Genomic DNA, 25,725 nt, shown 5'->3' on the forward strand with positions numbered 1-25,725 from the left:
TAGCCGTCTCCAAATTTCGGAAACTTTTGGAGCTGACACTAGCACCGTCCGATGGGCCATATTTCTATTTCTTCCCGCTGTTCTTTGAAGCTGGACCAGTTTTTGCAGGACTTGAGCCCGCCTTCTTCCTTTTCCTCGCCAGAAAGCACTTAATTGACCGTTCAAAACTTCACTCAGAGCGAAAAATAAAAACGTGCCTGCCAGAACTAGAATCCCCATGACCCCATGACCTCTACTTAAGGAAGATCTGATGTATTATACATCTGGTTGAGAAAAATCGATTCAAAAACATAAGGAGTATTAAGATGGAAGAAGTAGAAGAAAAAAGGAAATTGTCGATTTTTAATTTTTATTAAAAACTCAACAGAATATTCGACCGAATATTCGGCCGAATATTCATTTGGCCGAATAGTTGAAAAGGTCAATATTTGGTATTCGGCCGTTTGCCGAATTGAAATACCTTCAGCATTTCCACAAAGTTCCCAGTAGTGAAAATAACTATCTGATGTCGATATTTTTGAGAATTTTTTTAAACCTTTTTTTTAACACATTGCAGAATAAAATCGAGAATTCTCGTTTTTCACTTGCCGCGAGTGAACTTTACTTAGAAGCAAATATAATGTTATATAAGCATATAAAATATTTACTCTTTCGTTCTACACGGTTTTTTGGAAGCATTCATCGGTGTATTTTAAAACAGGAAAAAATATAAAATTTTCAATGGGAAAACTCGTGGAAAAACGAGAATCTGAAAACGAAAATTTTCCCTGCCATCCTGTAACATGATTGCGAGTTTGTGTTGATACTGCCGATTGGTTTTGTCAAAAATCAGGACACAATCAAAAAAAAATCAGGATTTTCCAGGACACCACTGGGTTAAACTATTTTATTTCGATTTTTTCGATGTTTGGATAATTTACCTTATATTCAATTATAATGTGGATATCTTTTTGAAAATCCGGAGAAATTAGTGCATTTATAGACCGTTTTTAATAATCAGAATAAATCAGGACAGTTAAAAAAAATCAGGACGGTCTCTCGAAAATCAAGGCAAATTCTGAAAGATCAGGACACCTGGCACCTCTGATACTGTCAAAGCTGTCTGAACAGAATGTGACATGGAAGGAGGTTGGGTCAGTGGGCCGAAAGCCATTCGGCCGAAGGTCATCCGGCCGATGGACGTTAGGTCGATAGGGGTTATAAGGCCGACGGTTATCCAGCCGAAAGCTGTTAGGCCGAAAGGATGTTCGGCCGAATGGTCGCAAGGCCAAATGGTCGTTAGGCCGAATGTATGCCAGGCCGACAAGACATATAAACGCTTGTTCGCATGTTGTGGCAAATGGCTGTTAGGCCGAATGGTCGTTAGACCGAAAGATCACAAGGCTGAATGATCGTAATGGATGGTTGCTGGGTCAATAAAAAATCTTTTACACTTGTCTGCATGTTAGGCCGAATGGCTGTTGGGCCGAATGGAAGATAAGCCGAATTGTCTAATTCGGCTTTGTATCCATTCGGCCTGATGACTATTCGACCTAACGACCATTTGGCCTAACAACCGATCGGCCTAACATGCAAAAATGTGATAATATGTATAATAGGCCTAGCATTCATTCGACCAAATAATATTCGGAAAAATAACCTTCGGCCTAATGTACCATTCGACGTATTGTCCTATTCGGCCGAACATCCGTCGGCCTAGCGACCTTCGGCCGAATCTCCAAGCCCCACATGGAAGAACCTTTTTTTGCCAATCGAAAGCCGAGAAATATTTTTGAATCAACCTTACATGATAGCTGTTTCATTCGGATTGAACGAAATCTAAAGCCAATAAAATAAATATCAGTAAAATGCAAGGCCAATACGTTATTATAACAATCAGGATTTTTTTAACCTGTTTAGAGGTGATGAGAACTAAAAAATTTGGAAAGTTATTACGTATCAGTGATTGAAATCCTCACCAATTTTCTCATCAGAGGCATTCAAAATACACACTTTGAGACCTCGCATAGCTATACAGGAGACGATACATATACATTCATTCAAACCTCCCCCCATGAGGAGGATCTGCTCTGAGAGACACTATCCGTTTGCTGCCCCGAACGAACTCTCTCAACGTTCGGTTGCTACATGATGCATGAAGAAGACGAGGCACACATACTCATTTACGTTGTTGAATTTGAATAACTCGAGCCGACCGCAAAGGTTGAGGCAACAACAAAAACAACCGAACTTATTGCGTTGCACGGCCCGCAACGTATGGTGAAAGAGGGGGGAAGAAAAAGAAATGAAAAAACTAGCTGCCTGCGTGCGGTTGCTGTGCAATAATAGCAATAGCAGAAAAAGCTCACGCATTCGATCCAGGCACAAACGAGGAGACTCGGGTTTGCTCTGCCTTTTGAATTCGGTTCCCTCAAGGTTGTGACAGGAGATGAGTGAGAGCCATTCGTTTGGTTTTTTGGATTCGCTGCCTCGAATGTATATTGCTTCATGAAGGCGGCCATGTTGAGAGCGTATACATCATCGGTATTGTAGTTTTCGCTGCCTCAAAGCAACCTTTGCTTCCGAGTAAAGCGTTGAGCGAGAGATGGTTGATCAACTCATGCTCAGCAAAATTCAATCACTGTTACGTATTCAATATCTCATACATATTTCTGTAATTTTATGTATTGAAATAATACACCATGGGTGCACGGATTCACCGCAGTTTCGCCAACGTATGCGATGCTTGCAAACATATTTTTGTCATTTCATATGGAAAAAATGCTTCTATGATTCTACTCCATGTTTTACCTGTTGAACACCATAATGAAAAAAGATCCAAATGTAATCCGATGCTATTAACAGTTAATTTCCTCTTTTGCGGACATCACTTTTGAGGGACTATAAGGTAAAATAATTATCCCTTTCAACACGTTTGTCGCCACGTTTATTTAAGTGTTAGTTTTTTAAAGAATTCTTTGAAAATTTTCAATAGCTCTATTCAAACTCTACCCTAAGGTGAGAATTCATATTTTACATTTTTCCCCACATTATTCAGCTTTCCAAAATGGGCTGCGCTGTATCATCTCCGCTTGTTATTCCTTGGAGAATTTTCCAACAATGCTATCGTTACTGCATCACTTCTGGTGGCAGTGAAGCATCATCGAAAAATACCCTACCGGAGGAGCCTCGGATTTGTACTCACTGCGGCAATCCACTGGTTCGATTGACTTCAACAACTTCAACCCGAACGACGACAGCCGGTGATAGCTGCTTTAATGGCGTTGATCTTAATAGTGCCGATGATGATGATGATGCATTGACGCCCCGTGGAAAGAACAATGTAAAATCTACGTTACTGCCTTAACTTGTACAGACGCCTGTACAGAAACGCGTTTCAATTCACAACTATGTACTGAGAGTTGTTGTTGTTGTTGTTGTGTTGTAACTACATCGTTTCGGTGTTACAAAAGCGATAATTGAGTGATAATTAGCTGATACTGACTGACCCTTTGCTGATGCTGCTGTTGTTTTTTGTTGTCTATCTCGATGAAGTTTTTCTTTTGAAAAGCTGTGGAAAAAGTTGTGTTTGATTACAATTTCCAGTGGTAAAATTTAAATATATTTTTTTTAATTTGATTTTTAGAACTTTACTTGAATGAAAAATACAACTCATGCGAAATCCATCAAATCAAATTGTACAGAAAGTGGAAACAAAACAACAACCGGCTCAGCAAACAACAATTCACAGAAAATCTCAAACATTACGCATGTAAATAAGCTTATCTGTGTGTTTTTCCTTGCAAACTTAGCGTGAGAAGAAATTGAAGGAAAAAAAAATAGTGCAATTATAGCAATCAAAAGGAATTATTCACTGATGAGAAAACACACACACTCTGCGAGAAGATTGCGATTATTAAGAATCGACTGGTCGTTGCTTGATGCAACAACAACAAAAAATGCTATTAATAAGCAATGGGTGAATAATGAGTGATACATACGTGCTCTGTAATCAGAATTATACATACGAAAAATGATGATGTGTGATGATTCAAGCCAATGATCTAGGTCAGTACAAAGGCAAAGACCGGACTGGGGCAAAAAGTAAATCGGGAGTGATGATTCAATTCAGTGGGATTAACATTTCACATTTGGGAAAACTTCACGCTGGATATTACTTGATACTTGAAGAAATTTTTTGGAATTTTTTTTTGACAAAAATTCCTATAACAGGGACTGTTCTTAGCTTAATATTTCATTATGGAATTAACGACAAATCTCAACAATAAAGTTCAGAGGTTCTATCTGCAATTTTGGAACACAAAAACCCGTCATGACATGTCGGGTTTTAAGCTGGATTAAGAGAGTTCGGGAACAGACCACAAGACAGGCCGCCCCGAGAGGACGTAGTACGTACGTGACATCCTCCCCAATAAATCACTCTCGCTCGGTTCATTCACCAAAAACTTCCCGAAGCTGGTGCTAGCTTGTCCCATATATTTATGTTTTTCGTTTGTCCGTATTTTTTTTTTTTTTTTTTTTTTTGTTTTTCGAAGATTGCTGCCAAAAATAGATGCAAAAATTTGCCGCCACATGTTTTTCCTTATACGCAGGCTTTTCGAGAGCCGACAGTTCGGCGAATATGTTTTGCAGACCGAGGGAGAAACGGAAAAAATCAAACAGAATTCTTGTTTTAGGATTTTTGTTTTTTACTTCGCTCTGTCTCACACGAAAGGCAATAAAAAACGTACGTAAACTGCGTGAAACATTTTCCAGACATGAACAGCAGTTCCTGACATTGATTTTAATGTTCGGAACTTTGCCGGAAATTGAAAACTTACATTTGACATCCCTTTCCAGGAATTTTTCAAAAACAATGATAAAAATTTGTCTAAATTTGCTATCTTTGACATTTTGGACATTTTTGACATTTTTGCAATTTTCAAAATTTTAACAAATTTGACATTCTTGATACTTTTGACATTTTTGATTGTTTCGACATTTTTGACATTTTTTGTCATTTTTGTCATTTTTGTCATTTTTGTCATTTTTGTCATTTTTGTCATTTTTGTCATTTTTTTCTTTTTTGTCATTTCTGTCATTTTTGTCATTTTTGTCATTTTTGTAATTTTTGTCATTTTTGTAATTTTTGTCATTTTTGTCATTTTTGTCATTTTTGTCATTTTTGTCATTTTTGTCATTTTTGTCATTTTTGTCATTTTCGTCATTTTTGTCATTTTTGTCATTTTTGTCATTTTTGTCATTTTTGTCATTTTTGTCATTTTTGTCATTTTTTGTCATTTTTGTCATTTTTATCATTTTTGTCATTTTTGTCATTTTTGTCATTTTTGTCATTTTTGTCATTTTTGTCATTTTTGTCATTTTTGTCATTTTTGTCATTTTTGTCATTTTTGTCATTTTTGTCATTTTTGTCATTTTTGTCATTTTTGTCATTTTTGTCATTTTTGTCATTTTTGTCATTTTTGTCATTTTTGTCATTTTTGTCATTTTTGTCATTTTTGTCATTTTTGTCATTTTTGTCATTTTTGTCATTTTTGTCATTTTTGTCATTTTTGTCATTTTTGTCATTTTTGTCATTTTTGTCATTTTTGTCATTTTTGTCATTTTTGTCATTTTTGTCATTTTTGTCATTTTTGTCATTTTTGTCATTTTTGTCATTTTTGTCATTTTTGTCATTTTTGTCATTTTTATCATTTTTGTCATTTTTGTCATTTTTGTCATTTTTGTCATTTTTGTCATTTTTGTCATTTTTGTCATTTTTATCATTTTTGTCATTTTTGTCATTTTTGTCATTTTTGTCATTTTTGTCATTTTTGTCATTTTTGTCATTTTTGTCATTTTTGTCATTTTTGTCATTTTTGTCATTTTTGTCATTTTTGTCATTTTTGTCATTTTTGTCATTTTTGTCATTTTTGTCATTTTTGTCATTTTTGTCATTTTTGTCATTTTTGTCATTTTTGTCATTTTTGTCATTTTTGTCATTTTTGTCATTTTTGTCATTTTTGTCATTTTTGTCATTTTTGTCATTTTTGTCATTTTTGTCATTTTTGTCATTTTTGTCATTTTTGTCATTTTTGTCATTTTTGTCATTTTTGTCATTTTTGTCATTTTTGTCATTTTTGTCATTTTTGTCATTTTTGTCATTTTTGTCATTTTTGTTATTTTTGTCATTTTTGTCATTTTTGTCATTTTTGTCATTTGAGTCATTTTTGTCATTTTTGTCATTTTTGTCATTTTTGTCATTTTTGTCATTTTTGTCATTTTTGTCATTTTTGTCATTTTTATCATTTTTATCATTTTTGTCATTTTTGTCATTTTTGTCATTTTTTTCATTTTTTTCATTTTTGTAATTTTTGTCATTTTTTATAATTTTTGTCATTTTTGTCATTTTTGTCATTTTTGTCATTTTTGTCATTTTTGTCATTTTTGTCATTTTTGTCATTTTTGTCATTTTTGTCATTTTTGTCATTTTTATCATTTTTGTCATTTTTTCATTTTTGACAATTTTGACAATTTTGACAATTTTGACAATTTTGACAATTTTGACAATTTTGACAATTTTGACAATTTTGACAATTTTGACAATTTTGACAATTTTGACAATTTTGACAATTCTGACAATTCTGACAATTTTGACAATTTTGACAATTTTGACAATTTTGATAATTTTGACAATTTTGACAATTATGACAATTTTGACAATTTTGACAATTTTGACAATTTTGACAATTTTGACAATTTTGACAATTTTTACAATTTTGATAATTTTGATAATTTTGATAATTTTGACAATTTTGACAATTTTGACAATTTTGAAAATTTTGAAAATTCTGACAATTTTGACAATTTTGAAAATTTTGAAAATTCTGACAATTTTGACAATTGTGACAATTTTGAAAATTTTGACAATTTTGACAATTTTGACAATTTTGACAATTTTGACAATTTTCATAATTTTGACAATTTTCACAATTTTAACAATTTTGACAGTTTTGACAGTTTTGACAATTTTGACAATTTTGACATTTTTGACAATTCTCACAGTTTTCACAATTTTGACAATTTTGACAATTTTGACAATTTTGAAATTTTGACAATTTTGACAATTTTGACAATTTTGACAATTTTGACAATTTTGACAATTTTGACAATTTTGACATTTTTGACATTTTTGGTAATTTTAACAATTTTGACAATTTTGACAATTTTGACAGTTTTGACAATTTTGACAATTTTGACAATTTTGACAATTTTGACAATTTTGACAATTTTTACAATTTTGACAATTTTGACAATTTTGACAATTTTGACAATTTTGACAATTTTGACAATTTTGACAATTTTGACAATTTTGACAATTTTGACAATTTTGACAATTTTAACAATTTTAACAATTTTGACAATTTTGACATTTTTGACAATTTTGACAATTTTGACAATTTTGACAATTTTGACAATTTTGACAATTTTAACAATTTTGACAATTTTGACAATTTTGACAATTTTGACAATTTTGACAATTTTGACAATTTTGACAATTTTGACAATTTTGACAATTTTGACAATTTTGACAAGCTTGACAATTTTGACAATTTTTGTGTTACATTCATTTTTTCAGGCTCGGACTGTTCCAAGAGTCGGATCACATTATTTTATTCAGGCCTCGTTGGAGTCTCCAAATAAATGAAAACTAGTCGATTTCAATTTGGCGTGTCGAAATAGGCCCTAGATTTAATCTCCAGCCCAGCCAGAATTGATTCATGTCCCAAAAGTCTAGAGCGAGATTTTGATTAACGATTAGCGCAGACAAAACGGGAAAGCGAGTACGTAAACGGCTCCAAGCATAAACACGTGAATTTCGATTCGTGCCGTTTGAGGTCGATGGAACGGGAAGATGCTGGCCGGAGCCAGATGATTGAAAAAAGGGCTCCGCTTTTTGCTAATCGGGAGCATGTATCGAACTTAAGCGCTTTAGATACGAATCTTGATTAGGTTTGAGGTATTTTTTACGTTTTTCGATCTTCTCTTCTTTGATGGGGGGAATCAAACAAATTGATTGAGCACTTTCGAGGGGGGAACTGTAACGAATTGACTTTCACTCGCTTGATAGGTTTTTTTTTCTAGTGTGGGACCTAATTTCGGAACCTAATTTATTTTTGAATATATTTTTTTTTTAACGACACCCACTTTATATTTAAGTAATTTATGACTTCAATTTAAATTTTACATAAAATAAAATTATTAATGTCTTTCAGCCTTCAAGGTTATAACTTTATAAAGAGTTGTTGAAATTACTGTGAAAAGAAAATACAAGTCTGAAGAGAAGTGCCAAAAGTGGACAAGAAGCAGCAGTGATTGAGTGAAAAAAGTTCTAACATATCATGTTTGTGGGACTTTGAAAATTTTAAGCTGTATTCTATCCGTCCATCAAAATAAAATAACAGAAAATAATGAAAACGTGACATCAAAATTGGAATAGCCTTTAACAAAGATTGCCTTAGCCTTAGATTGTTTCGAAGTGTTAGAAATAGAAGTTAAATGTTAGAAGTTGTAAATAGAGATCGTTTGTAAATAAGCTTCAAATTGCTCACATCTATACACCCACACAAAAAGTCACGGAAATCCTGAACACCATCACCAACTTCAACAAAAACAGGAGGGTTGGGTCAGACTTAAGGCCCCTCAAAATATGTACGATGAGTATCACGAGGAGGCTGCCAGCGATCCGAATGCACCTCGCTGTTCGATGACGACGTTTCTTCATCGGGTTGCTTTCACCGTGCTTCATGCGTCCTTTTTCCTAGAGAATGTATGTTGTTTGTGATTTAGTTTAGAAAAAAAATCTACCTAGTTCTGATATCTAGTTCTGATTATGCCAAATTTAGTTTTTTTAGTACCTTAAGCCTTTTTTGCATGCTTACATTTTTTTTGCACTTGAATTTCTATTGCTCCAGATGACCTAAAGTCATATAAAACTTAACACAAAAACACTTAAAATCTCACAAATATAAAATAAATTGCACGAAAATAACAACCTAGATGGAACACAGATATGGACACAAAAGACACAAAAAACACAACTATGACTTCTAAGTGCAGCAAAAAAACCAAAAAAAAATACACACATTCGCATAAAAATGACACAAAAAGCAACAAAATCAGAAATATCTAAAAATTTCAAAAATGACAAAAAGGCAAAAAAAAACAAAAAAAGCATAAAAAATGCCAAAAATCTCGAAAATGACACAGAAACGACACAAATATAACAAAAAAAAATTACACAAAAATGATACAAAATTGGCACAAAAATGGCACAAAAACGGTACAAAATGGCACAAAAATGACACAGAAATTATAGAAAAACGACACAAAATTTGACAAGAATGTCAAAAATGACTCAAAAATGACAAAAACTGACGAAAAACGAAAATGACACAAAAGTAAAAAATGACAAAAATGACACATAAATGTCACAAAAATGACACAACAGTGACTTAAAAATGACACAAAATTGACAAAAATTTGACACAAAAATTACAAAAAAATGATACAAAATTCATACAAGAATGACAAAATAACCCAAAAATGACCAAAAATGACGCAAATACGAAACATAAATGACACAAAAATAATACAAAAATGACAAAAATGACAAAAATGACAAAAATGACAAAAATGACAAAAATGACAAAAATGACAAAAATGACAAAAATGACAAAATTGACAAAAATGACAAAAATGACAAAAATTGCAAAAATGACAAAAATGACAAAAATGACAAAATGCCAAAAAAACACTAAAAATGAAAAAAATAACAAGAATGACATATGTAAATTTCAAAAATGTATAAAATATAAAAAATATAAAAATATCAAAAATGTGAAAAATCACAAATATTACAAAAAATACAAAAAATACAAAAATGACAAAAATAACAAAAAATACAAAAATTATAAAAATTACACAAAATGACAAAAATTACAAAAATTACAAAAATTACAAAAATGACAAAAATGACAAAAATGACAAAAATGACAAAAATGACAAAAATGACAAAAATGACAAAAATGACAAAAATGACAAAAATGACAAAAATGACAAAAATGACAAAAATGACAAAAATGACAAAAATGACAAAAATGACAAAAATGACAAAAATGACAAAAATGACAAAAATGACAAAAATGACAAAAATGACAAAAATGACAAAAATGACAAAAATGACAAAAATGACAAAAATGACAAAAATGACAAAAATGACAAAAATGACAAAAATGACAAAAATGACAAAAATGACAAAAATGACAAAAATGACAAAAATGACAAAAATGACAAAAATGACAAAAATGACAAAAATGACAAAAATGACAAAAATGACAAAAATGACAAAAATGACAAAAATGACAAAAATGACAAAAATGACAAAAATGACAAAAATGACAAAAATGACAAAAATGACAAAAATGACAAAAATGACAAAAATGACAAAAATGACAAAAATGACAAAAATGACAAAAATGACAAAAATGACAAAAATGACAAAAATGACAAAAATGACAAAAATGACAAAAATGACAAAAATGACAAAAATGACAAAAATGACAAAAATGACAAAAATGACAAAAATGACAAAAATGACAAAAATGACAAAAATGACAAAAATGACAAAAATGACAAAAATGACAAAAATGACAAAAATGACAAAAATGACAAAAATGACAAAAATGACAAAAATGACAAAAATGACAAAAATGACAAAAATGACAAAAATGACAAAAATGACAAAAATGACAAAAATGACAAAAATGACAAAAATGACAAAAATGACAAAAATGACAAAAATGACAAAAATGACAAAAATGACAAAAATGACAAAAATGACAAAAATGACAAAAATGACAAAAATGACAAAAATGACAAAAATGACAAAAATGACAAAAATGACAAAAATGACAAAAATGACAAAAATGACAAAAATGACAAAAATGACAAAAATGACAAAAATGACAAAAATGACAAAAATGACAAAAATGACAAAAATGACAAAAATGACAAAAATGACAAAAATGACAAAAATGACAAAAATGACAAAAATGACAAAAATGACAAAAGTGACAAAAATGACAAAAATGACAAAAATGACAAAAATGACAAAAACGACAAAAATGACAAAAATGACAAAAATGACAAAAATGACAAAAATGACAAAAATAACAAATCTTACAAAATCTACAAAATCTAAAAAATTTACAAAAATGACAAAAATTACAAAAATAACAAAATTTACAAAAATTACGAAGATTACAAAAATTACGAAGATTACAAAAATTACAAAAATTACAAAAATTACAAAAACTACAAAAATTACAAAAATCACGAAAATTATAAAATCTACAAAAATTTCAAAAATGTCAAAAATTACAAAAATTACAAAACTTACAAAATTTACAAAATTTACAAAAATGAAAAAAATGACAAAAATGACAAAAATAACAAAATTTACAAAAATTAGGAAGATTAAAAAAATTACAAAAATGACAAAAATGACAAAAATCACAAAAATGACAAAAATGACAAAAATGACAAAAATGACAAAAATGACAAAAATGACAAAAATGACAAAAATGACAAAAATGACAAAAATGACAAAAATGACAAAAATGACAAAAATGACAAAAATGACAAAAATGACAAAAATGACAAAAATGACAAAAATGACAAAAATTACAAAAATGACAAAAATGACAAAAATGACAAAAATGACAAAAATTACAAAAATTACAAAAATTACAAAACTTAAGAAAATTACAAAAATGACAAAAATTAAAAAAATTACAAAACTTACAAAATTTACAAAATTTACAAAAATGACAAAAATTACAAAAATAACAAAATTTACAAAAATTACGAAGATTACAAAAATTCAAAAATTACAAAAACTACAATAATAACAAAAATGACAAAAATTACAAAAATGACAAAAATTACAAAAATTACAAAAATGACAAAAATGACAAAAATTACAAAAATTACAAAAATTACAAAAATTACAAAAATTACAAAAATTACAAAAATTACAAAAATTAGAAAAATTACAAAAATTACAAAAATTACAAAAATTACAAAAATTACGAAAATTACAAAAATTACAAAAATTACAAAAATGACAAACATTACAAAAATGACGAAAATAACAAAATTTACAAAAATTACGACGATAACAAAAAATACAAAAATTACAAAAACTACAAAAATTACAAAAATCATGAAAATTATAAAATCTACAAAAATTTCAAAAATGTCAAAAATTACAAAAATTACAAAACTTACAAAATTTACAAAATTTACAAAAATGACAAAAATTACAAAAATGACAAAAATAACAAAATTTACAAAAATAACGAGGATTACAAAAATGACAAAAATGACAAAAATGACAAAAATGACAAAAATGACAAAAATGACAAAAATGACAAAAATGACAAAAATGACAAAAATGACAAAAATGACAAAAATGACAAAAATGACAAAAATGACAAAAATGACAAAAATGACAAAAATGACAAAAATGACAAAAATGACAAAAATGACAAAAATGACAAAAATGACAAAAATGACAAAAATGACAAAAATGACAAAAATGACAAAAATGATTAAAATGCAAAAATAAAAAATCTTATTACAAAATCTACAAAATTTACAAAAATGACAAAAATAACAAAATTTACAAAAATTACGAAGATTACAAAAATTACGAAGATTACAAAAATTACGAAGATTACAAAAATTACAAAAATTACAAAAATTACAAAAACTACAAAAATTACAAAAATCACGAAAATTATAAAATCTACAAAAATTTCAAAAATGTCAAAAATTACAAAAATTACAAAACTTACAAAATTTACAAAATTTACAAAAAAGAAAAAATTACAAAAATGACAAAAATAACAAAATTTACAAAAATTAGGAAGATTACAAAAATTACAAAAATGACAAAAATGACAAAAATGACAAAAATGACAAAAATGACAAAAATGACAAAAATGACAAAAATGACAAAAATGACAAAAATGACAAAAATGACAAAAATGACAAAAATGACAAAAATGACAAAAATGACAAAAATGACAAAAATGACAAAAATGACAAAAATGACAAAAATGACAAAAATGACAAAAATGACAAAAATGACAAAAATGACAAAAATGATAAAAATGACAAAAATGACAAAAATGACAAAAATGACAAAAATGACAAAAATGACAAAAATGACAAAAATGACAAAAATGACAAAAATGACAAAAATGACAAAAATGACAAAAATGACAAAAATGACAAAAATGACAAAAATGACAAAAATGACAAAAATGACAAAAATGACAAAAATGACAAAAATGACAAAAATGACAAAAATGACAAAAATGACAAAAATGACAAAAATGACAAAAATGACAAAAATGACAAAAATGACAAAAATGACAAAAATGACAAAAATGACAAAAATGACAAAAATGACAAAAATGACAAAAATGACAAAAATGACAAAAATGATAAAAATGACAAAAATGACAAAAATGACAAAAATGACAAAAATGACAAAAATGACAAAAATGACAAAAATGACGACAAAAATGACAAAAATGATGACAAATGTCGTAAATGTCAAAAATGTCAAACATGTCGAAAATGTGAATAATGCTAAAAATGTTAAAAAATGTAAAAAATGTTGAAAATGTCAGAAATGTCAAAATTGTCGAAAATTTCAGATATGTTCAATAATTTATAAAATGTCAAAAAAATTTGTTAAGATTTCCATTCAGCAGAATGTAAAAGAAAATTTACTGATTCATTGTTTTCAATCAAAATCCATCTTATCGCTTAACTACGAATGAAATGCAACTCTGGCTCAGTCAGAGTCCATTTAAGTGACAATCGACGCTCCCGAAAAATTCAGACCCGAGTCGGAATCCATAAAAGTTATGACACACTCGGATAGTCGCGAGCGAGCCATAAAAGCGCCCAAACCATCGCTCGACCATAAATGCGATGCCATAAATGAATAATAAATGTCAATAACTAGCAGAAGCCGTTTGGAATGACTTTGGATTTGACAGCAGCCGATGGAAAGAAATTAAATTAAAAACAACTTTAGAGCAGCGTTTCTCTCATATTCCATCTATCGTCAGTCGAAGGAGTCGAATGGAGTCATCAATATTTTTATGATTATACACAAACGCTTTTTTCGCGATTGCGGTTGCAGTTTTCGATTAACTTTTTGTAAGCTTGGCACCTTTTTCTCGGGATGCTCAGAAGAAAAAATGGAGAAAACAAACCGGGGACAGCCGAGAAAAATGTTTTTTAAAACAAGATTTATGGCATCGATTTGGGCCTTCTTATTTTTTTCATCCCGTTATCTCACCTTTCGCGATTCGCGGGAAACTTTGCATGTGAGCACGGTCAAATTCTTCACCTGCAGCAAACCGTAGGAATTCGGTTTTGTTTTGGGTAATAATTTCCCAACGCTCACGACAAGCAGTCGAAGGGAATAAAAATGATCCTTAATTGGATCCTCGCGTCTTTGCGGTCACAGATGAAAGGATCTCTGAGCAGGTCAATAATTTGCTTATTACTTTGGAGTCAATTTTCCCAAACAGGCACAACTTCCGTCTTCGGTTGTCTGTGAACACAAGGAGCGAAATATTTTCTTTTTTTTCTTCCTATCTGCAGCGGCACACTTGAAAGATGTTCCTGCAGATGAGAAAGGCTAAATTTTGTTTCATCACGCGTCGATTAAAGAACGAAGAACTCCACAACGAAAAATGTATCCCTTACTGTGATTAACTTGTTAAGCACGTTCTGAGATTTTAGCAGCGTTGTTATGCCCTGTGAATTTTGTTCTTGTTGGCGAGACTGCGAAGTATTTTTTGCGGTTCCAAGGTTTCCGATTAGCTGATGTGGGTCAGGTTGAAAATTTGAAATATTTTTGTTCTTTGTGTCATCTTTGGAGCCATTTTTTTACCACGTTTTTAATTTGTAAGATTCACATAAGGTAAAAAGTTTCTGTCTTTTTATGCCATTTTTGTGTCATTGTTAAATCATTTTTATAGCAATTTTGTATCATTTTTGTGTCATTTTTGTATCATTTTTGAATCATTTATTTTAGTGTTACTTTTTTGTCATTTTCGTGTCACTTTGGGTCATTTTTATGTCATTTATGTTTCATTTTTGTTCCACTTTGTGTCATTGTTGTATCATTTTTGTTCTCATTTTTGTGTAATTTCTGTCATTTTTGTGTCATTTTTATGTCATTTTTGCGCCATTTTTGTGAAATTTTTGTGTCATTTTTGTGTCATTTTGAGTCATTTTTGTGTTAGTTTTTGTCTTTTTATCATTTTTGAAATTTTTGTCATTTTTGTATCATTTGTGTAATTTTGTAATTTTTGTGTCATCTTTGGCACTTTGTGTGCTTTTTTTTTCATTTTTGTGTCCTTTTTGTAATTTTTTTATAAATTTTGTTTAAATTTTGTATCAATTTTGTATCAAATTTGTGTCATTTTTGTAGAATTTCTGTGTTATTTTTGTGTCATTTTTGTATATTTCTTGCGCCATTTTTTGTATAATTTTTTATATCATTTTTGTGTAGATTTTGTGCAATTTTTGTGTCCTATTTGTGTCATTTTGTGTATTTTTGGTGTAATTTTTGTCATTTTTGTATAAATTTTGTATCATTTGTCATTTTTTTACTTTTGTGTTATTTTCGACTTTTTTGTCAATTTTGTAATTTTTCAAATTTTTGCAATTTTTATCATTTTTGAATCATTTTTACGTCATTTTTGTGTCATTATTGTGTCATTTTTGTGTCATTTTTGTGTCATTTTTGTGTCATTTTGTGTCATTTTGTAATATTTCGTCTTATTTTTGTGTAATTTTGGTAATTTTTTTGTGCCATTTTTTGTGTTATTTTTTTTGTCATTTTTGTGCAATTTTTGTGTCATTTTTGTTTCATTTTTGTGCCATTTCGAGATATTTTTGTGTAACTTTTTGTCATTTTTGTTTTTTTTTTTTGTCAATTTTGTATCATTTTTGTGTCATATATGTGTCAGTTTTGTGTTATTTTTGAGTCATTTTTGTGTCATATTTGGGTCATTTTTGTTTCCTTTTTGTGTAATTTTTGTCATTTTTTTCTATTTTGTCATTTTACACATTTTTAACATTTCTGTCATTTTTGTAATTTTTGTAATTTTTGTAATTTTTGTCATTTTTGTCATTTTTGTCATTTTTGTCATTTTTGTCATTTTTGTCATTTTTGTCATTTTTGTCATTTTTGTCATTTTTGTCATTTTTGTCATTTTTGTCATTTTTGTCATTTTTGTCATTTTTGTAATTTTTTTCTTTTTGTCATTTTTGTCATTTTTGTCGTTTTTGTCTTTTTTGTCTTTTTTATCATTTTTGTCATTTTTTGTAATTTTTGTCATTTTTGTCATTTTTGTCATTTGTGTTATTTTTTTTCATTTTAGTCATTTTTAACATTTCTGACATTTCTGTCATTTCTGACATTCCTGACATTTTTGACATTTTTGACATTTTTTGACATTTTTGACATTTTTGACATTTTTGACTATTTTGACATTTTTGACATTTTTGACATTTTTGACATTTTTGACATTTTTGACATTTTTGACATTTTTGACATTTTTGACATTTTTGACATTTTTGACATTTTTGACATTTTTGACATTTTTGACATTTTTGACATTTTTGACATTTTTGACATTTTTGACATTTTTGACATTTTTGACATTTTTGACATTTTTGACATTTTTGACATTTTTGACATTTTTGACATTTTCGTTATTTTTGACATTTTTGACATTTTCCAAATTTTTAACATTTTTGCCATTTTTGACAATTTTGACATTTTTGACATTTTTGACATTTTTGACGTTTTTGACATTTTTGACATTTTTGACATTTTTGACATTTTTGACATTTTTGACGTTTTTGACATTTTTGACATTTTAGATATTTTTGACATTATTGACATTTTTGACATCTTTGACATTTTTGACATTTTTGACATTTTTGACATTTTTGACATTTTTGACATTTTTGACATTTTTGACATTTTTGACATTTTTGACATTTTTGACATTTTTGACATTTTTGACATTTTTGACATTTTTGACATTTTTGACATTTTTGACATTTTTGACATTTTTGACATTTTTGACATTTTTGACATTTTTAATTTTTTTTCATTTTTGAAATTTTTGAAATTTGTAATTTTTGTAGTTTTTAACATTTTGGAGATTTCTGACATTTTTTTTAAATTTTATTTTGCTTCTTATGCTTACAATTTTCGATTTGCTTTCTGAAATATTTCTTGTTAAAAAGGGTAGGATGACATCTGACCCAGGTGTGCGAAACATGTTGCTTTTTTCGTATTTCCTTCTTTCCTATTTGTAGCTGCAGCACATCTTTTGAAATATGCTCGCTTTAAACTCACTGCATCTGTAGCTGTATATTTACCTGTCATGGGAATAATAATTCCTACAAAACGGTTTGCTGCAATGCACTAAATGTGAACTTTCCCTTCTCTCCTTTTTCTACACTTCCAGAAGAACAACCATGAGGACGAGCAGCAGATTATCAACAAATATAATTCGGTGAGTAAGATTTCAAGATATAAAAGTGACTTTTTCATGTATAAAGACAGTAAATTTCTTTAAAATTTTGCAAATATCTTTTTATGAAACCTTCTTGTACTCGAAGGAGTATTTTTTCATCAACATCTCATGGGTTAGACAAGATCGAATTGATTAATACCCCCAGTCCTTCAATTATGTTTCTAATGTCCACATTAGCTTTCTCACCCATTATTGACTATTAGTTGGCACACCGTAATTTTGATGAGCTCCCAATATTGGGTGAAAACGGACCCAAAAACCTTCTAATGAGATCTAAAAACAAAAAAGAAATCAAAGCTCGAGTGGCATCGATTTCACTCAAACATAGGCCTCAAGCTTCAACATCGAGACGTTCGCGCAAACTTAATACGCACAAAGTTTAATCCAACGTTCTTGAAACCGAAATCCTCATCAACGCAAACAAACCGATGTCGTGATTTATGCCTGAAATTCATTCCGATTTAAAAACAAAAAAAAACAAACGAAGGCCACCCGGATCACGACACGTCGATGACACTTGGCCAAGTACCGCACAAGAGAACCACGCTCGCGGCTTTCTGTGGGTCAGAATATTTTTGTGGCTAAAGCAAAAGAGAAAAGAAATGTATCAAATTCGCTACGGACGCTACGGGTTGCATTTTGGGAGGTCCCGAACCTGGAGCAAGTCCGCACCCAGAAACTGCAACGGAAGAAAATGCTTTGATGATGTTGCCCAGAAACTTCTCAAGACTTGCAAACGCGACGCGTACGCAGTTTGGTTTTTATCCAACGCCCAGTGATTTTTTTTTATAAAATTACAGCTGAGTCCCCAACGAGCATGTTTGATTTTTTGTTCCTTGATTAGGATTTCTCAAACCTGGTGGGCTTAATTGTAGGCTTTCAAGATATGAAGCAAAATTGAAGCAATATTTTTCTTCAAATGTTGATATCATAATTGTACATTTGTTGGTGAACGTTTTCTTTCATATCGTAATTTTGCATTGGTTGAATCTAGTGATTTATTCTTTAAAATTGTTTTAAATATAAAAAGAGAATTCATAAAAACTAGAAAGACACTATTGAAATACATTTCAATCCCTAGTAAGTAAATGATGTTCTAAAAAAATTGATTGTTTTTATTGAGTTAGTTATTCCTGGCAGCGAATTGATAACGAATGAAGAGGCAACAACAGAGAAGAAAAACCAGTAAGTGAACTTTTAAAGGGAATGTGACATTTGACCAAATGGATATTTGGCTGAATGGTCGTTGGGCCGAATGAATGCTAGGCCGATAAGACATATTGAAGAAGTTTTTTCATCGAAGCAATCAGGTTTTCTCAAGAACATTGGTTGCTATGGAGAATCAATAAAAATTTCATTATGTTACTTGCCCTTACGGAAACCACACGCGTTTCATTCTACTCTGCCCATTAGGTTATGTGCCCGAAAATGTAACGATAACCAGCAAGTCTTTCTACAAGAAGTTTCAGTATAACGAGAAGAGTTGCTACTAAATAGCCAAAGCGGAAGCGGAGATGTTGCACAAGCTCGGAGCCAGAACTTTGCCACACAGGGCCACTCAGCAATAGACGGCTGGGCAGTCGGGAGAACCGAAGGATTTGGAAGTTTGCAGTGAAGACCTATCTAGAAGGGGAAAATCTCTGGGACGTTATACAGCCAACTGCCAATCCGGGCGGTTCTTTGCCTTCTGTGAATCCTAGGAAGGATCGAATTGCGCGAGGAAAAATCATTGTTTTTCTCGACTCCGTAAACTCCATCCACGTGGAAAACGTGAACACCGCTGCTGAGGTTTGGACGAAACTGGTCAACACATTTGAAGACACCTGTCTGACTCGTCAATAGGCTCTCCTACACAAGCTCATTTCGACGAATTTACCAAGTTGCGGAACCATGAGCTGGCAGAATTCTCCTGGAATATCGTCCGAGAATTCTGTCATTGCAATAACTGGTGAAGTCATAAAAACAAATTGACACACAGGAGATCGAGATGCCCGAGGTGAGTCCCATTGAAGCCTTTGTTTCAAGACGGCCATTAAAGCCAAAGAATTACAACCCGAAGGTATCCCAAAATTCGTCCGGTGCCCCGAATATAGCGATAGAATCACAATGTCGTCGCTGCGAAAAATTCGTATGGCCAAACAACAAACCAGGGACAAAGTCGGCAGGAAAGGTGATGCATTTTGTGTTTTACTGTCAGCACTGGATACAACCGAGGACAACGAATGGTACTTCGACTCCGGAGCGGTGAAACATATGACCAAAAACGAAGCCCTTTTGAAAGATATCAAGGAATCGACGGGGAGTATCATCGCTGACAACAATCAGTCCATAAATATCGTTGACGAAGGCACAGCTAAACTTCAACTAACCTGCAACAAGTATTCCATAGACGTCAAAAATTCTGCCTGTCGGAAGAATCGTGGAAAAAGGTCACACTGTCACGTTCGATCACCATGGATGTGAAGTTCGAAATTCCTAGGCAAGCTGATTGCAGATGGTTGCAGGTCCAACGACTTGTTCAAGCTTAAGACTTCAAAAGAAGTGCATCAAGAATCTGAAGCTGCTGAAGGATGGTCTTGCCAATAATGGTGTAAAATTCAACGGTCAAGAATGTGGAGATTGCAAGGTATGTGCTGAAGGCAGGGCCGTAGGAAGAACCGACTCATGGGGGGGGGGGTTTGGTGACTGATTCTGACCAAAGATTTTTTGCCAAACAATGAATGAAAACAAAAATAAAATTAAAATAAACAATGTTTTTAACTCTATGATTATTTATTTTGAAGTACTTTGACATAACAAGCATTCGTATCGAATCGAAACATTAGAATATTTGTCCTAAACCTAAAAGGTGAGCTAAATTCGCTTTAATCGATGGTTGAAATCTTTGAACTTGATTTGGAGTCTGATAGATCAAATTTAGTTGAGCTGAGCATCAAATAAGCTTTTTTAGGGAGTCTTTCAAAACTTATTCTACACTCAAATAAAAAAAGCCCAATATTCCAAACAATTTTGCAGATTCAAAGATTTTAACCTTTGATAAAAATTGATCTAATTAAAAAAAAAAAGTAAGAGATCAAAATCATCACATTTACTTGATACAAACTTGAACCATATTAATGATTTTAGTTTAAAATATGGCTTTTAAAGAACTTCAATACCAACTATTTGTGGACAAAATTTTAAATATCTCGTTTATTCGCTTGCCGCTGGCATGCTTCATTAAAAAGCATACATCAAACGTTTTGAATGTAGTAATGAAACCTTATTCTACAAAATTCAACACAACACTTCTCGTTACTGAAATATCTCTATTAAATTATATTGAATTTGGTTCATTGGTTTTTGAAACATAAAATGCCGAATTTTGGTATCCTTAATGTGTTAATGATGTTGAACAATGCACTGGAAAAATGTAGAATTTTGTGCAAATTTTTTAGGTGGAGATGTTTCTTTGACAGCAAATATTTTCTATTAAAAAACATTTTCATTATGAAAATCCTGATTTATTAAAATAAAATAAGGGGTTTTTTGGATAAAACAAAACAAAATCCAATTTTACCTTCTATTTGTGATTTCAGCTGAAATGTGTTTACAAACTTATTTTGTTTGAAAAATTTAATATGGAATTTGAATTGACAAGTAATCCTCACAGATTAAGGATCGCGAAGAAATCTACGACAAGAAACACCTAAATTCAGCATTCTCTACCTCAGAAATTAAATTTTACAAATAAAGCATTTTTAAGTTACGGCTACATTAGCCGTGTTCAATTTTGTCGAATAAAGTTTAACACTTAAATTCAGTCCATTCGAGTTATACTTCGCAGTGTAGCACACTGTTGGGAAGCGAAACAACGAGATATTTGGTCCGCAATGTGTTAAGCTGATGATTTTTTGAATTTCTCAACAATTTATGTTGATCGTAAAATTTATTTAGGGTTGTGATATAGCTCAGTTGGCAAGTCTGTTGTCTCCTGAGCCGATGTCCGCGAGTTCGAGCCCAAGAGCAAACATCGAACACAGTTGTACCGGATAAGTTTTTCAATAACGATCCGCCAACTGCAACGTTGATAAAATCGCGAATGCCATAATGATGGTAAAACAACTACCGTGAACGGCCCTAATTCTGCGCAGTTAAGGATTTTTCAAATGTTTTAAGTTATAAAAAAATTACCTTTCAATGAATTTCCTCAAAATTTCGTGTACAGTTGGGTTAACTAACAAATTTAACGGCAAAAATAATGAGAGCTCAATTTCGGAGCAAAAATGTGGATTCTTTACAACATTTGGAAAAAATGCAAGTGCCCCTTATTCTGCGCACTATTTTCTATTTGTTCCTAATTCTGCGCATATGTCCCATATTCTGCGCACCCAAATAAAAACAATATACCATTCCGTACTTGTAAGACAAACATTGAATTTATTGAAAAAGTGTTAAAAACATGTTTTACGCTTAGTAAACTATTGCAAATTTTGAAAAAGGGCCAATTCAATCCTTGGATCTTTGAACCTTATGTGACACTTTCTTTTACTATTTCTTACACTTGCTATATGTTACTTGCATGTCATTCCTGTGAGGCATGGAAAACATCAATGCAAAACTGTTTTCTTCGTTTTGTGCACATTGATGTGATGATTGGAACGAAGATAAAATCAATCTGCAAATAGCAAGTCGGAAGAAATCAGCCGAATGATTCTTTCCGAGGCGAGTTTACGCATCTCTGCTTGCAGATGCTTTTTCCTGCAGCTCGCTTACCCAATATTTGTTGACCGATCGCGTTCTTCGCCGGATCTGGTCAAATTAACTTGTTTCGTTGGTGTGCAGTGCACACTATTCCGACATACAGAAGAAGTTCCGGCGGGCCACAAAATCGCCCCAGTTGGGGGAACTACGCGCTGCTTCATTTGGTTTAATATCGTTCAGTATCAGTTAGTCAACGAGTGCGAGTGAGCGGGTGAACCGAGAGAAGCTTCGCGTAGTTCCCCCAGCTGGGGCGATTTTGTGGCTTGCCGGAACTGCTTCTTTACGTCGGAACAGTCTGTACAGTTGGGACTGAACGATTAACACGCGAACACGATAGAGAACGCAAATAAGTTTTTTTTATCAACAAAAGATATAGTTTCGAAGAGATTCCTTAGAAACTACCAACAACTTTACGGATACACAATCTTCATAAAACTTATTAGAAAACTGTAAAGTCTCCTAACTCCCTGCATTCAATTCCTTGCAGCTTTAACATCAGTTCACTCAGGTGCTTTTCATTCTGCGCATTAGGAACATAGGTAAACAAATGGTGTCAAATTCTGCGCATTAGTAAAATCATTGTTTTGATTTGAAAAACCATTTTTTTTCTCAAATTTTTTAGCAGTCATGTTCAGAATGATTTTATCTTCTCCGTAGAGGCATTTCCAATGAGAAAATTCTGTTTAAAACTGTTTCATTTGATCTTTTTGTTTTCCTAACACTTAAGCTGGACTGCTAACGGCGGCCATTTTTCAACGTTTGCTTCCTACATTTATTTTGATTTTTTCAATTTCTCGCGAACAATTCATCAGATTTCAAAATAATTGGAAGCATTTTGAAGATAAACAGTAACTGAAGAGTTTCAGCTTGTTTCATGGATATTTAATTCATCACATCTTGAAATATTTCTGTTTGAATATGAAAATGCGCAGAGTTTGGGACTGCGTAGAATTAGGGCCGGTCACGGTATAATCGAAACAAAAAAAAAGTAAAATTTATTTAAAAGCTGACCCTATTTCTAAATTTTGAAACTTCATTCTGAATCTGAATTCTGAACTCAAAATACGCTTTGAGTGGTAAAAAATACGATTTCCGAATCTTATTCCAGATAAGAGTTTTATAAGCCAAATTTAAGAGCCCTCATTCAAGAATCTGTTATTTAAACTCTGTTGTTCAATTTTAATCTAAATTCACTATTTAAATTTTATTTGTAATCTGCGATGTGAATCAAAATTAAAACATGAATTTACAAAGATTAGAACCTGACTGATCCATTTTGGAATGCCATTTCAAAGCTTTAAATTTTTGAATTTTGTGTAAGAATTAAGTTTAAGAACTTCGAATTTGAATATGAAACAAAATTTCTCTTTTTTTCATATTGGGAAAACTATTATCAAAATATTGGAAGTGCATCGAAAAACATGATTCAAATTTTATATGAAATGCAAAACCAAATTTAAACCAGGATTTCAAAGCATCTCTTCATTTCTTATTTCTAATGATTATTCGAACTGAAAATCAAGAATCCAGAACTGAATACAGAATTCGAAATGCGAAAATAGGAATACAATTTTGGTTATGGGAATTATAGGATTAGAACCTCCGAAATGGGTTTAATTTAATTCAAAATTTGATATTCAGACCTGAATTTTTATTAACAAGTGAGAAAATTTTGAAAAAGTGTAGCAGAATTTCGGACTTGTGATGGGTTTTTGAGGTTTTGGTATTAGTTTTTAGTCTGGATTGTTACTTTTGATAAACCTTACTATACTATCATAATTTGGTTCTGAATTTAAAAAATTTTGAAAGTAGAGTAGAATACCTCACTTGCAATTTTGGATTCCATGGGGGGGGTTTAACCCCCAAAACCCCCCCCCGTTCCTACGGCCATGGCTGAAGGCAAACTAATTCGATTTCCGTTTAGCCACGTTGGAATTCGAGCTACTGGTGTTCTGGATTTGGTCCACTCATATATACATATATGGTCCAATGGAGGAGAAGTCGTTGGGAGGTCGGCGTTACTATATGTCATTCATTGATGACGAAATTCGCAAGATTTTCATTTATTTTTTATAAAGACATACACCGTCTTAGCCGATTTAGGCTTTACAGACTGAATAAATAACGTGGACAACTTAAGATTAACATTTAACACCCAGTACCGAGATGGGAATCGAACCCATGCCATCAGTGGACCCAGCGATTACCGTCTTACCACGCTAACCACTCGACCACCGAGGACGTATTTTTTGCGAATCAAGAGCCAAGAAGAGGTTTTGAAAAAATTCAAGGAGTTCAAAAGTATGGTTGAGACTCAAACACGACACAAAGCCAGGCTCGTCGTCAAAGGATATTCGCAGCGAAAATGGGGTAGATTACCAAGAAACCTCTCCATTTGTCCGGTATGGCTTGCTACGTTATCTTTTCGCGCTCGCTGCACGCTGGGCCATGAAGGTCGCTCAAATGGATGCCATTACTGCATTGCTTCAAGGAGACATGACGGATGAAATTTATTTGGAGCAACCACCATGCTTCATCAACGAAAACAACAGATCCAAGGTATGTCGTCTCAAGATAGCTCTCTATGGACTCAAATAGTCAAGCGGAGTCTGGAACAAGAAGCTTGATATCGCTTTTCAGAAGTTCGGGGTACCAATGCGCCGATTGCGATCCGTGCATGTACACCAAGATTTCCGGAAACAAACGATTATTTGTAGCATCTTTAGTAATTGCGATCTGTGGAAAAGAGACATAAAAAGAAAGCTGAATAAAGAATTCAAAAATAAGGATTTTAGTGCCGCAAAGCATGTTCTGGGAATTCGAATCACCCGGAGCACAAATCAATTTGCTCTGGACCAGGAACAATACGTAGACGGATTGCTGGATCGTTTCAACATGGCCAATTCCAAGCCGGTCAGTACTCCAAGTCGGCTCTTTATTAGAGCAGTACAAACAAAACATTTGCATTTTGAGTTCATCCGAAACACTCAAACGCAAGCGCAGAGTAAAATTACTAGTCGTTCTTCAGTCGAGTAGCTCGACTGAGTCGACTGAGAAAAATTTCAACATGATAGCCGCCATTCGAGCACTCAAATTAATTCGATCAGTTTCACTCGACTACCGTTATACGACATTTCGCTCGACTCGACTCGACAGTGACTGGAGCCGAGTCGAGTTACTCGACTCGTTTATGTAATAAGGCCCATAAGTTTGAATGGATATCAGGCCGAAAGATCGTTAAGACTGCCAATAAACCTTTCTTTGGATAGGGGAGAGTCTCCTTTAAAATGTA

At 31.6% G+C, this 25,725-nt stretch overlaps 1 protein-coding gene and 1 long non-coding RNA gene across 2 annotated transcripts in view; both read left to right on the forward strand.

Moving 5' to 3' along the window:
- LOC129744218 (uncharacterized) overlaps positions 1–17,669 on the forward strand; it is an 88,193-nt gene extending 70,524 nt beyond the window's left edge. The window contains exon 3 of the long non-coding RNA XR_008736856.1: positions 17,622–17,669. This is a non-coding gene — a long non-coding RNA (uncharacterized LOC129744218). The remainder of the gene's footprint in view (positions 1–17,621) is intronic.
- Positions 1–25,725, forward strand: part of LOC129744210 (tensin-1) — a 357,316-nt gene that overhangs the window by 229,383 nt on the left and 102,208 nt on the right. The gene's annotated exons all lie outside the window — the stretch shown is intronic.

This window comes from Uranotaenia lowii, chromosome 1 (genome assembly GCF_029784155.1).
Source record: "Uranotaenia lowii strain MFRU-FL chromosome 1, ASM2978415v1, whole genome shotgun sequence".
In the NCBI taxonomy this organism is placed as follows: domain Eukaryota; kingdom Metazoa; phylum Arthropoda; class Insecta; order Diptera; family Culicidae; genus Uranotaenia; species Uranotaenia lowii.